Genomic DNA, 13,766 nt, shown 5'->3' with positions numbered 1-13,766 from the left:
GCCAGTCCTGTGAGAGTGGAGGAATCCACAGACAGCTGTTAGTTGGGACGCAGACCTAGTTTTGGTGCCAGTCCTGTGAGAGTGGAGGAATCCACAGACAGCTGTTAGTTGGGACGCAGACCTAGTTTTGGTGCCAGTCCTGTGAGAGTGGAGGAATCCACAGACAGCTGTTAGTTGGGACGCAGACCTAGTTTTGGTGCCAGTCCTGTGAGAGTGGAGGAATCCACAGACAGCTGTTAGTTGGGACGCAGACCTAGTTTTGGTGCCAGTCCTGTGAGAGTGGAGGAATCCACAGACAGCTGTTAGTTGGGACGCAGACCTAGTTTTGGTGCCAGTCCTGTGAGAGTGGAGGAATCCACAGACAGCTGTTAGTTGGGACTGCAGACCTAGTTTTGGTGCCAGTCCTGTGAGAGTGGAGGAATCCACAGACAGCTGTTAGTTGGGATGCAGACCTAGTTTTGGTGCCAGTCCTGTGAGAGTGGAGGAATCCACAGACAGCTGTTAGTTGGGACGCAGACCTAGTTTTGGTGCCAGTCCTGTGAGAGTGGAGGAATCCACAGACAGCTGTTAGTTGGGATGCAGACCTAGTTTTGGTGCCAGTCCTGTGAGAGTGGAGGAATCCACAGACAGCTGTTAGTTGGGACTGCAGACCTAGTTTTGGTGCCAGTCCTGTGAGAGTGGAGGAATCCACAGACAGCTGTTAGTTGGGATGCAGACCTAGTTTTGGTGCCAGTCCTGTGAGAGTGGAGGAATCCACAGACAGCTGTTAGTTGGGACTGCAGACCTAGTTTTGGTGCCAGTCCTGTGAGAGTGGAGGAATCCACAGACAGCTGTTAGTTGGGATGCAGACCTAGTTTTGGTGCCAGTCCTGTGAGAGTGGAGGAATCCACAGACAGCTGTTAGTTGGGATGCAGACCTAGTTTTGGTGCCAGTCCTGTGAGAGTGGAGGAATCCACAGACAGCTGTTAGTTGGGATGCAGACCTAGTTTTTGGTGCCAGTCCTGTGAGAGTGGAGGAATCCACAGACAGCTGTTAGTTGGGACTGCAGACCTAGTTTTGGTGCCAGTCCTGTGAGAGTGGAGGAATCCACAGACAGCTGTTAGTTGGGACGCAGACCTAGTTTTGGTGCCAGTCCTGTGAGAGTGGAGGAATCCACAGACAGCTGTTAGTTGGGATGCAGACCTAGTTTTGGTGCCAGTCCTGTGAGAGTGGAGGAATCCACAGACAGCTGTTAGTTGGGACTGCAGACCTAGTTTTGGTGCCAGTCCTGTGAGAGTGGAGGAATCCACAGACAGCTGTTAGTTGGGACGCAGACCTAGTTTTGGTGCCAGTCCTGTGAGAGTGGAGGAATCCACAGACAGCTGTTAGTTGGGACGCAGACCTAGTTTGGTGCCAGTCCTGTGAGAGTGGAGGAATCCACAGACAGCTGTTAGTTGGGACTGCAGACCTAGTTTTGGTGCCAGTCCTGTGAGAGTGGAGGAATCCACAGACAGCTGTTAGTTGGGATGCAGACCTAGTTTTGGTGCCAGTCCTGTGAGAGTGGAGGAATCCACAGACAGCTGTTAGTTGGGATGCAGACCTAGTTTTGGTGCCAGTCCTGTGAGAGTGGAGGAATCCACAGACAGCTGTTAGTTGGGATGCAGACCTAGTTTTGGTGCCAGTCCTGTGAGAGTGGAGGAATCCACAGACAGCTGTTAGTTGGGACTGCAGACCTAGTTTTGGTGCCAGTCCTGTGAGAGTGGAGGAATCCACAGACAGCTGTTAGTTGGGATGCAGACCTAGTTTTGGTGCCAGTCCTGTGAGAGTGGAGGAATCCACAGACAGCTGTTAGTTGGGATGCAGACCTAGTTTTGGTGCCAGTCCTGTGAGAGTGGAGGAATCCACAGACAGCTGTTAGTTGGGATGCAGACCTAGTTTTGGTGCCAGTCCTGTGAGAGTGGAGGAATCCACAGACAGCTGTTAGTTGGGACGCAGACCTAGTTTTGGTGCCAGTCCTGTGAGAGTGGAGGAATCCACAGACAGCTGTTAGTTGGGACTGCAGACCTAGTTTTGGTGCCAGTCCTGTGAGAGTGGAGGAATCCACAGACAGCTGTTAGTTGGGACGCAGACCTAGTTTTGGTGCCAGTCCTGTGAGAGTGGAGGAATCCACAGACAGCTGTTAGTTGGGACTGCAGACCTAGTTTTGGTGCCAGTCCTGTGAGAGTGGAGGAATCCACAGACAGCTGTTAGTTGGGACTGCAGACCTAGTTTTGGTGCCAGTCCTGTGAGAGTGGAGGAATCCACAGACAGCTGTTAGTTGGGATGCAGACCTAGTTTTGGTGCCAGTCCTGTGAGAGTGGAGGAATCCACAGACAGCTGTTAGTTGGGATGCAGACCTAGTTTTGGTGCCAGTCCTGTGAGAGTGGAGGAATCCACAGACAGCTGTTAGTTGGGACGCAGACCTAGTTTTGGTGCCAGTCCTGTGAGAGTGGAGGAATCCACAGACAGCTGTTAGTTGGGACGCAGACCTAGTTTTGGTGCCAGTCCTGTGAGAGTGGAGGAATCCACAGACAGCTGTTAGTTGGGACGCAGACCTAGTTTTGGTGCCAGTCCTGTGAGAGTGGAGGAATCCACAGACAGCTGTTAGTTGGGACGCAGACCTAGTTTTGGTGCCAGTCCTGTGAGAGTGGAGGAATCCACAGACAGCTGTTAGTTGGGACTGCAGACCTAGTTTTGGTGCCAGTCCTGTGAGAGTGGAGGAATCCACAGACAGCTGTTAGTTGGGATGCAGACCTAGTTTTGGTGCCAGTCCTGTGAGAGTGGAGGAATCCACAGACAGCTGTTAGTTGGGACGCAGACCTAGTTTTGGTGCCAGTCCTGTGAGAGTGGAGGAATCCACAGACAGCTGTTAGTTGGGACGCAGACCTAGTTTTGGTGCCAGTCCTGTGAGAGTGGAGGAATCCACAGACAGCTGTTAGTTGGGAGGCAGACCTAGTTTGGTGCCAGTCCTGTGAGAGTGGAGGAATCCACAGACAGCTGTTAGTTGGGACTGCAGACCTAGTTTTGGTGCCAGTCCTGTGAGAGTGGAGGAATCCACAGACAGCTGTTAGTTGGGACGCAGACCTAGTTTTGGTGCCAGTCCTGTGAGAGTGGAGGAATCCACAGACAGCTGTTAGTTGGGACTGCAGACCTAGTTTTGGTGCCAGTCCTGTGAGAGTGGAGGAATCCACAGACAGCTGTTAGTTGGGACGCAGACCTAGTTTTGGTGCCAGTCCTGTGAGAGTGGAGGAATCCACAGACAGCTGTTAGTTGGGACGCAGACCTAGTTTTGGTGCCAGTCCTGTGAGAGTGGAGGAATCCACAGACAGCTGTTAGTTGGGACGCAGACCTAGTTTTGGTGCCAGTCCTGTGAGAGTGGAGGAATCCACAGACAGCTGTTAGTTGGGACGCAGACCTAGTTTTGGTGCCAGTCCTGTGAGAGTGGAGGAATCCACAGACAGCTGTTAGTTGGGACTGCAGACCTAGTTTTGGTGCCAGTCCTGTGAGAGTGGAGGAATCCACAGACAGCTGTTAGTTGGACGCAGACCTAGTTTTGGTGCCAGTCCTGTGAGAGTGGAGGAATCCACAGACAGCTGTTAGTTGGGACGCAGACCTAGTTTTGGTGCCAGTCCTGTGAGAGTGGAGGAATCCACAGACAGCTGTTAGTTGGGACGCAGACCTAGTTTTTGGTGCCAGTCCTGTGAGAGTGGAGGAATCCACAGACAGCTGTTAGTTGGGACGCAGACCTAGTTTTGGTGCCAGTCCTGTGAGAGTGGAGGAATCCACAGACAGCTGTTAGTTGGGACTGCAGACCTAGTTTTGGTGCCAGTCCTGTGAGAGTGGAGGAATCCACAGACAGCTGTTAGTTGGGACTGCAGACCTAGTTTTGGTGCCAGTCCTGTGAGAGTGGAGGAATCCACAGACAGCTGTTAGTTGGGACGCAGACCTAGTTTTGGTGCCAGTCCTGTGAGAGTGGAGGAATCCACAGACAGCTGTTAGTTGGGACGCAGACCTAGTTTTGGTGCCAGTCCTGTGAGAGTGGAGGAATCCACAGACAGCTGTTAGTTGGGACTGCAGACCTAGTTTTGGTGCCAGTCCTGTGAGAGTGGAGGAATCCACAGACAGCTGTTAGTTGGGACGCAGACCTAGTTTTGGTGCCAGTCCTGTGAGAGTGGAGGAATCCACAGACAGCTGTTAGTTGGGACGCAGACCTAGTTTTGGTGCCAGTCCTGTGAGAGTGGAGGAATCCACAGACAGCTGTTAGTTGGGACGCAGACCTAGTTTTGGTGCCAGTCCTGTGAGAGTGGAGGAATCCACAGACAGCTGTTAGTTGGGACGCAGACCTAGTTTTGGTGCCAGTCCTGTGAGAGTGGAGGAATCCACAGACAGCTGTTAGTTGGGACGCAGACCTAGTTTTGGTGCCAGTCCTGTGAGAGTGGAGGAATCCACAGACAGCTGTTAGTTGGGACGCAGACCTAGTTTTGGTGCCAGTCCTGTGAGAGTGGAGGAATCCACAGACAGCTGTTAGTTGGGACGCAGACCTAGTTTTGGTGCCAGTCCTGTGAGAGTGGAGGAATCCACAGACAGCTGTTAGTTGGGACGCAGACCTAGTTTTGGTGCCAGTCCTGTGAGAGTGGAGGAATCCACAGACAGCTGTTAGTTGGGACGCAGACCTAGTTTTGGTGCCAGTCCTGTGAGAGTGGAGGAATCCACAGACAGCTGTTAGTTGGGACGCAGACCTAGTTTTGGTGCCAGTCCTGTGAGAGTGGAGGAATCCACAGACAGCTGTTAGTTGGGACGCAGACCTAGTTTTGGTGCCAGTCCTGTGAGAGTGGAGGAATCCACAGACAGCTGTTAGTTGGGACGCAGACCTAGTTTTGGTGCCAGTCCTGTGAGAGTGGAGGAATCCACAGACAGCTGTTAGTTGGGACGCAGACCTAGTTTTGGTGCCAGTCCTGTGAGAGTGGAGGAATCCACAGACAGCTGTTAGTTGGGACGCAGACCTAGTTTTGGTGCCAGTCCTGTGAGAGTGGAGGAATCCACAGACAGCTGTTAGTTGGGACGCAGACCTAGTTTTGGTGCCAGTCCTGTGAGAGTGGAGGAATCCACAGACAGCTGTTAGTTGGGACGCAGACCTAGTTTTGGTGCCAGTCCTGTGAGAGTGGAGGAATCCACAGACAGCTGTTAGTTGGGACGCAGACCTAGTTTTGGTGCCAGTCCTGTGAGAGTGGAGGAATCCACAGACAGCTGTTAGTTGGGACGCAGACCTAGTTTTGGTGCCAGTCCTGTGAGAGTGGAGGAATCCACAGACAGCTGTTAGTTGGGACGCAGACCTAGTTTTGGTGCCAGTCCTGTGAGAGTGGAGGAATCCACAGACAGCTGTTAGTTGGGACGCAGACCTAGTTTTGGTGCCAGTCCTGTGAGAGTGGAGGAATCCACAGACAGCTGTTAGTTGGGACGCAGACCTAGTTTTGGTGCCAGTCCTGTGAGAGTGGAGGAATCCACAGACAGCTGTTAGTTGGGACGCAGACCTAGTTTTGGTGCCAGTCCTGTGAGAGTGGAGGAATCCACAGACAGCTGTTAGTTGGGACGCAGACCTAGTTTTGGTGCAGTCCTGTGAGAGTGGAGGAATCCACAGACAGCTGTTAGTTGGGACGCAGACCTAGTTTTGGTGCCAGTCCTGTGAGAGTGGAGGAATCCACAGACAGCTGTTAGTTGGGACGCAGGACCTAGTTTTGGTGCCAGTCCTGTGAGAGTGGAGGAATCCACAGACAGCTGTTAGTTGGGACGCAGACCTAGTTTTGGTGCCAGTCCTGTGAGAGTGGAGGAATCCACAGACAGCTGTTAGTTGGGACGCAGACCTAGTTTTGGTGCCAGTCCTGTGAGAGTGGAGGAATCCACAGACAGCTGTTAGTTGGGACGCAGACCTAGTTTTGGTGCCAGTCCTGTGAGAGTGGAGGAATCCACAGACAGCTGTTAGTTGGGACGCAGACCTAGTTTTGGTGCCAGTCCTGTGAGAGTGGAGGAATCCACAGACAGCTGTTAGTTGGGACGCAGACCTAGTTTTGGTGCCAGTCCTGTGAGAGTGGAGGAATCCACAGACAGCTGTTAGTTGGGACGCAGACCTAGTTTTGGTGCCAGTCCTGTGAGAGTGGAGGAATCCACAGACAGCTGTTAGTTGGGACGCAGACCTAGTTTTGGTGCCAGTCCTGTGAGAGTGGAGGAATCCACAGACAGCTGTTAGTTGGGACGCAGACCTAGTTTTGGTGCCAGTCCTGTGAGAGTGGAGGAATCCACAGACAGCTGTTAGTTGGGACGCAGACCTAGTTTTGGTGCCAGTCCTGTGAGAGTGGAGGAATCCACAGACAGCTGTTAGTTGGGACGCAGACCTAGTTTTGGTGCCAGTCCTGTGAGAGTGGAGGAATCCACAGACAGCTGTTAGTTGGGACGCAGACCTAGTTTTGGTGCCAGTCCTGTGAGAGTGGAGGAATCCACAGACAGCTGTTAGTTGGGACGCAGACCTAGTTTTGGTGCCAGTCCTGTGAGAGTGGAGGAATCCACAGACAGCTGTTAGTTGGGACGCAGACCTAGTTTTGGTGCCAGTCCTGTGAGAGTGGAGGAATCCACAGACAGCTGTTAGTTGGGACGCAGACCTAGTTTTGGTGCCAGTCCTGTGAGAGTGGAGGAATCCACAGACAGCTGTTAGTTGGGACGCAGACCTAGTTTTGGTGCCAGTCCTGTGAGAGTGGAGGAATCCACAGACAGCTGTTAGTTGGGACGCAGACCTAGTTTTGGTGCCAGTCCTGTGAGAGTGGAGGAATCCACAGACAGCTGTTAGTTGGGACGCAGACCTAGTTTTGGTGCCAGTCCTGTGAGAGTGGAGGAATCCACAGACAGCTGTTAGTTGGGACGCAGACCTAGTTTTGGTGCCAGTCCTGTGAGAGTGGAGGAATCCACAGACAGCTGTTAGTTGGGACGCAGACCTAGTTTTGGTGCCAGTCCTGTGAGAGTGGAGGAATCCACAGACAGCTGTTAGTTGGGACGCAGACCTAGTTTTGGTGCCAGTCCTGTGAGAGTGGAGGAATCCACAGACAGCTGTTAGTTGGGACGCAGACCTAGTTTTGGTGCCAGTCCTGTGAGAGTGGAGGAATCCACAGACAGCTGTTAGTTGGGACGCAGACCTAGTTTTGGTGCCAGTCCTGTGAGAGTGGAGGAATCCACAGACAGCTGTTAGTTGGGACGCAGACCTAGTTTTGGTGCCAGTCCTGTGAGAGTGGAGGAATCCACAGACAGCTGTTAGTTGGGACGCAGACCTAGTTTTGGTGCCAGTCCTGTGAGAGTGGAGGAATCCACAGACAGCTGTTAGTTGGGACGCAGACCTAGTTTTGGTGCCAGTCCTGTGAGAGTGGAGGAATCCACAGACAGCTGTTAGTTGGGACGCAGACCTAGTTTTGGTGCCAGTCCTGTGAGAGTGGAGGAATCCACAGACAGCTGTTAGTTGGGACGCAGACCTAGTTTTGGTGCCAGTCCTGTGAGAGTGGAGGAATCCACAGACAGCTGTTAGTTGGGACGCAGACCTAGTTTTGGTGCCAGTCCTGTGAGAGTGGAGGAATCCACAGACAGCTGTTAGTTGGGACGCAGACCTAGTTTTGGTGCCAGTCCTGTGAGAGTGGAGGAATCCACAGACAGCTGTTAGTTGGGACGCAGACCTAGTTTTGGTGCCAGTCCTGTGAGAGTGGAGGAATCCACAGACAGCTGTTAGTTGGGACGCAGACCTAGTTTTGGTGCCAGTCCTGTGAGAGTGGAGGAATCCACAGACAGCTGTTAGTTGGGACGCAGACCTAGTTTTGGTGCCAGTCCTGTGAGAGTGGAGGAATCCACAGACAGCTGTTAGTTGGGACGCAGACCTAGTTTTGGTGCCAGTCCTGTGAGAGTGGAGGAATCCACAGACAGCTGTTAGTTGGGACGCAGACCTAGTTTTGGTGCCAGTCCTGTGAGAGTGGAGGAATCCACAGACAGCTGTTAGTTGGGACGCAGACCTAGTTTTGGTGCCAGTCCTGTGAGAGTGGAGGAATCCACAGACAGCTGTTAGTTGGGACGCAGACCTAGTTTTGGTGCCAGTCCTGTGAGAGTGGAGGAATCCACAGACAGCTGTTAGTTGGGACGCAGACCTAGTTTTGGTGCCAGTCCTGTGAGAGTGGAGGAATCCACAGACAGCTGTTAGTTGGGACGCAGACCTAGTTTTGGTGCCAGTCCTGTGAGAGTGGAGGAATCCACAGACAGCTGTTAGTTGGGACGCAGACCTAGTTTTGGTGCCAGTCCTGTGAGAGTGGAGGAATCCACAGACAGCTGTTAGTTGGGACGCAGACCTAGTTTTGGTGCCAGTCCTGTGAGAGTGGAGGAATCCACAGACAGCTGTTAGTTGGGACGCAGACCTAGTTTTGGTGCCAGTCCTGTGAGAGTGGAGGAATCCACAGACAGCTGTTAGTTGGGACGCAGACCTAGTTTTGGTGCCAGTCCTGTGAGAGTGGAGGAATCCACAGACAGCTGTTAGTTGGGACGCAGACCTAGTTTTGGTGCCAGTCCTGTGAGAGTGGAGGAATCCACAGACAGCTGTTAGTTGGGACGCAGACCTAGTTTTGGTGCCAGTCCTGTGAGAGTGGAGGAATCCACAGACAGCTGTTAGTTGGGACGCAGACCTAGTTTTGGTGCCAGTCCTGTGAGAGTGGAGGAATCCACAGACAGCTGTTAGTTGGGACGCAGACCTAGTTTTGGTGCCAGTCCTGTGAGAGTGGAGGAATCCACAGACAGCTGTTAGTTGGGACGCAGACCTAGTTTTTGGTGCCAGTCCTGTGAGAGTGGAGGAATCCACAGACAGCTGTTAGTTGGGACGCAGACCTAGTTTTGGTGCCAGTCCTGTGAGAGTGGAGGAATCCACAGACAGCTGTTAGTTGGGACGCAGACCTAGTTTTGGTGCCAGTCCTGTGAGAGTGGAGGAATCCACAGACAGCTGTTAGTTGGGACGCAGACCTAGTTTTGGTGCCAGTCCTGTGAGAGTGGAGGAATCCACAGACAGCTGTTAGTTGGGACGCAGACCTAGTTTTGGTGCCAGTCCTGTGAGAGTGGAGGAATCCACAGACAGCTGTTAGTTGGGACGCAGACCTAGTTTTGGTGCCAGTCCTGTGAGAGTGGAGGAATCCACAGACAGCTGTTAGTTGGGACGCAGACCTAGTTTTGGTGCCAGTCCTGTGAGAGTGGAGGAATCCACAGACAGCTGTTAGTTGGGACGCAGACCTAGTTTTGGTGCCAGTCCTGTGAGAGTGGAGGAATCCACAGACAGCTGTTAGTTGGGACGCAGACCTAGTTTTGGTGCCAGTCCTGTGAGAGTGGAGGAATCCACAGACAGCTGTTAGTTGGGACGCAGACCTAGTTTTGGTGCCAGTCCTGTGAGAGTGGAGGAATCCACAGACAGCTGTTAGTTGGGACGCAGACCTAGTTTTGGTGCCAGTCCTGTGAGAGTGGAGGAATCCACAGACAGCTGTTAGTTGGGACGCAGACCTAGTTTTGGTGCCAGTCCTGTGAGAGTGGAGGAATCCACAGACAGCTGTTAGTTGGGACGCAGACCTAGTTTTGGTGCCAGTCCTGTGAGAGTGGAGGAATCCACAGACAGCTGTTAGTTGGGACGCAGACCTAGTTTTGGTGCCAGTCCTGTGAGAGTGGAGGAATCCACAGACAGCTGTTAGTTGGGATGCAGACCTAGTTTTGGTGCCAGTCCTGTGAGAGTGGAGGAATCCACAGACAGCTGTTAGTTGGGATGCAGACCTAGTTTTGGTGCCAGTCCTGTGAGAGTGGAGGAATCCACAGACAGCTGTTAGTTGGGATGCAGACCTAGTTTTGGTGCCAGTCCTGTGAGAGTGGAGGAATCCACAGACAGCTGTTAGTTGGGACGCAGACCTAGTTTTGGTGCCAGTCCTGTGAGAGTGGAGGAATCCACAGACAGCTGTTAGTTGGGACGCAGACCTAGTTTTGGTGCCAGTCCTGTGAGAGTGGAGGAATCCACAGACAGCTGTTAGTTGGGACGCAGACCTAGTTTGGTGCCAGTCCTGTGAGAGTGGAGGAATCCACAGACAGCTGTTAGTTGGGACGCAGACCTAGTTTTGGTGCCAGTCCTGTGAGAGTGGAGGAATCCACAGACAGCTGTTAGTTGGGACGCAGACCTAGTTTTGGTGCCAGTCCTGTGAGAGTGGAGGAATCCACAGACAGCTGTTAGTTGGGACGCAGACCTAGTTTTGGTGCCAGTCCTGTGAGAGTGGAGGAATCCACAGACAGCTGTTAGTTGGGACGCAGACCTAGTTTTGGTGCCAGTCCTGTGAGAGTGGAGGAATCCACAGACAGCTGTTAGTTGGGACGCAGACCTAGTTTTGGTGCCAGTCCTGTGAGAGTGGAGGAATCCACAGACAGCTGTTAGTTGGGACGCAGACCTAGTTTTGGTGCCAGTCCTGTGAGAGTGGAGGAATCCACAGACAGCTGTTAGTTGGGACGCAGACCTAGTTTTGGTGCCAGTCCTGTGAGAGTGGAGGAATCCACAGACAGCTGTTAGTTGGGACGCAGACCTAGTTTTGGTGCCAGTCCTGTGAGAGTGGAGGAATCCACAGACAGCTGTTAGTTGGGACGCAGACCTAGTTTTGGTGCCAGTCCTGTGAGAGTGGAGGAATCCACAGACAGCTGTTAGTTGGGACGCAGACCTAGTTTTGGTGCCAGTCCTGTGAGAGTGGAGGAATCCACAGACAGCTGTTAGTTGGGACGCAGACCTAGTTTTGGTGCCAGTCCTGTGAGAGTGGAGGAATCCACAGACAGCTGTTAGTTGGGACGCAGACCTAGTTTTGGTGCCAGTCCTGTGAGAGTGGAGGAATCCACAGACAGCTGTTAGTTGGGACGCAGACCTAGTTTTGGTGCCAGTCCTGTGAGAGTGGAGGAATCCACAGACAGCTGTTAGTTGGGACGCAGACCTAGTTTTGGTGCCAGTCCTGTGAGAGTGGAGGAATCCACAGACAGCTGTTAGTTGGGACGCAGACCTAGTTTTGGTGCCAGTCCTGTGAGAGTGGAGGAATCCACAGACAGCTGTTAGTTGGGACGCAGACCTAGTTTTGGTGCCAGTCCTGTGAGAGTGGAGGAATCCACAGACAGCTGTTAGTTGGGACGCAGACCTAGTTTTGGTGCCAGTCCTGTGAGAGTGGAGGAATCCACAGACAGCTGTTAGTTGGGACGCAGACCTAGTTTTGGTGCCAGTCCTGTGAGAGTGGAGGAATCCACAGACAGCTGTTAGTTGGGACGCAGACCTAGTTTTGGTGCCAGTCCTGTGAGAGTGGAGGAATCCACAGACAGCTGTTAGTTGGGACGCAGACCTAGTTTTGGTGCCAGTCCTGTGAGAGTGGAGGAATCCACAGACAGCTGTTAGTTGGGACGCAGACCTAGTTTTGGTGCCAGTCCTGTGAGAGTGGAGGAATCCACAGACAGCTGTTAGTTGGGACGCAGACCTAGTTTTGGTGCCAGTCCTGTGAGAGTGGAGGAATCCACAGACAGCTGTTAGTTGGGACGCAGACCTAGTTTTGGTGCCAGTCCTGTGAGAGTGGAGGAATCCACAGACAGCTGTTAGTTGGGACGCAGACCTAGTTTTGGTGCCAGTCCTGTGAGAGTGGAGGAATCCACAGACAGCTGTTAGTTGGGACGCAGACCTAGTTTTGGTGCCAGTCCTGTGAGAGTGGAGGAATCCACAGACAGCTGTTAGTTGGGACGCAGACCTAGTTTTGGTGCCAGTCCTGTGAGAGTGGAGGAATCCACAGACAGCTGTTAGTTGGGACGCAGACCTAGTTTTGGTGCCAGTCCTGTGAGAGTGGAGGAATCCACAGACAGCTGTTAGTTGGGACGCAGACCTAGTTTTGGTGCCAGTCCTGTGAGAGTGGAGGAATCCACAGACAGCTGTTAGTTGGGACGCAGACCTAGTTTTGGTGCCAGTCCTGTGAGAGTGGAGGAATCCACAGACAGCTGTTAGTTGGGACGCAGACCTAGTTTTGGTGCCAGTCCTGTGAGAGTGGAGGAATCCACAGACAGCTGTTAGTTGGGACGCAGACCTAGTTTTGGTGCCAGTCCTGTGAGAGTGGAGGAATCCACAGACAGCTGTTAGTTGGGACGCAGACCTAGTTTTGGTGCCAGTCCTGTGAGAGTGGAGGAATCCACAGACAGCTGTTAGTTGGGACGCAGACCTAGTTTTGGTGCCAGTCCTGTGAGAGTGGAGGAATCCACAGACAGCTGTTAGTTGGGACTGCAGACCTAGTTTTGGTGCCAGTCCTGTGAGAGTGGAGGAATCCACAGACAGCTGTTAGTTGGGACGCAGACCTAGTTTTGGTGCCAGTCCTGTGAGAGTGGAGGAATCCACAGACAGCTGTTAGTTGGGACGCAGACCTAGTTTTGGTGCCAGTCCTGTGAGAGTGGAGGAATCCACAGACAGCTGTTAGTTGGGACGCAGACCTAGTTTTGGTGCCAGTCCTGTGAGAGTGGAGGAATCCACAGACAGCTGTTAGTTGGGATGCAGACCTAGTTTTGGTGCCAGTCCTGTGAGAGTGGAGGAATCCACAGACAGCTGTTAGTTGGGATGCAGACCTAGTTTTGGTGCCAGTCCTGTGAGAGTGGAGGAATCCACAGACAGCTGTTAGTTGGGACGCAGACCTAGTTTTGGTGCCAGTCCTGTGAGAGTGGAGGAATCCACAGACAGCTGTTAGTTGGGACGCAGACCTAGTTTTGGTGCCAGTCCTGTGAGAGTGGAGGAATCCACAGACAGCTGTTAGTTGGGACGCAGACCTAGTTTTGGTGCCAGTCCTGTGAGAGTGGAGGAATCCACAGACAGCTGTTAGTTGGGACGCAGACCTAGTTTTGGTGCCAGTCCTGTGAGAGTGGAGGAATCCACAGACAGCTGTTAGTTGGGACGCAGACCTAGTTTTGGTGCCAGTCCTGTGAGAGTGGAGGAATCCACAGACAGCTGTTAGTTGGGACGCAGACCTAGTTTTGGTGCCAGTCCTGTGAGAGTGGAGGAATCCACAGACAGCTGTTAGTTGGGATGCAGACCTAGTTTTGGTGCCAGTCCTGTGAGAGTGGAGGAATCCACAGACAGCTGTAGTTGGGATGCAGACCTAGTTTTGGTGCCAGTCCTGTGAGAGTGGAGGAATCCACAGACAGCTGTTAGTTGGGACGCAGACCTAGTTTTGGTGCCAGTCCTGTGAGAGTGGAGGAATCCACAGACAGCTGTTAGTTGGGACGCAGACCTAGTTTTGGTGCCAGTCCTGTGAGAGTGGAGGAATCCACAGACAGCTGTTAGTTGGGACGCAGACCTAGTTTTGGTGCCAGTCCTGTGAGAGTGGAGGAATCCACAGACAGCTGTTAGTTGGGATGCAGACCTAGTTTTGGTGCCAGTCCTGTGAGAGTGGAGGAATCCACAGACAGCTGTTAGTTGGGATGCAGACCTAGTTTTGGTGCCAGTCCTGTGAGAGTGGAGGAATCCACAGACAGCTGTTAGTTGGGATGCAGACCTAGTTTTGGTGCCAGTCCTGTGAGAGTGGAGGAATCCACAGACAGCTGTTAGTTGGGACGCAGACCTAGTTTTGGTGCCAGTCCTGTGAGAGTGGAGGAATCCACAGACAGCTGTTAGTTGGGATGCAGACCTAGTTTTGGTGCCAGTCCTGTGAGAGTGGAGG

Source organism: Salmo trutta, chromosome 3 (assembly GCF_901001165.1).
Source record: "Salmo trutta chromosome 3, fSalTru1.1, whole genome shotgun sequence".
In the NCBI taxonomy this organism is placed as follows: Eukaryota; Metazoa; Chordata; class Actinopteri; order Salmoniformes; family Salmonidae; genus Salmo; species Salmo trutta.
Note: the sequence above shows the minus strand (reverse complement) of the source record.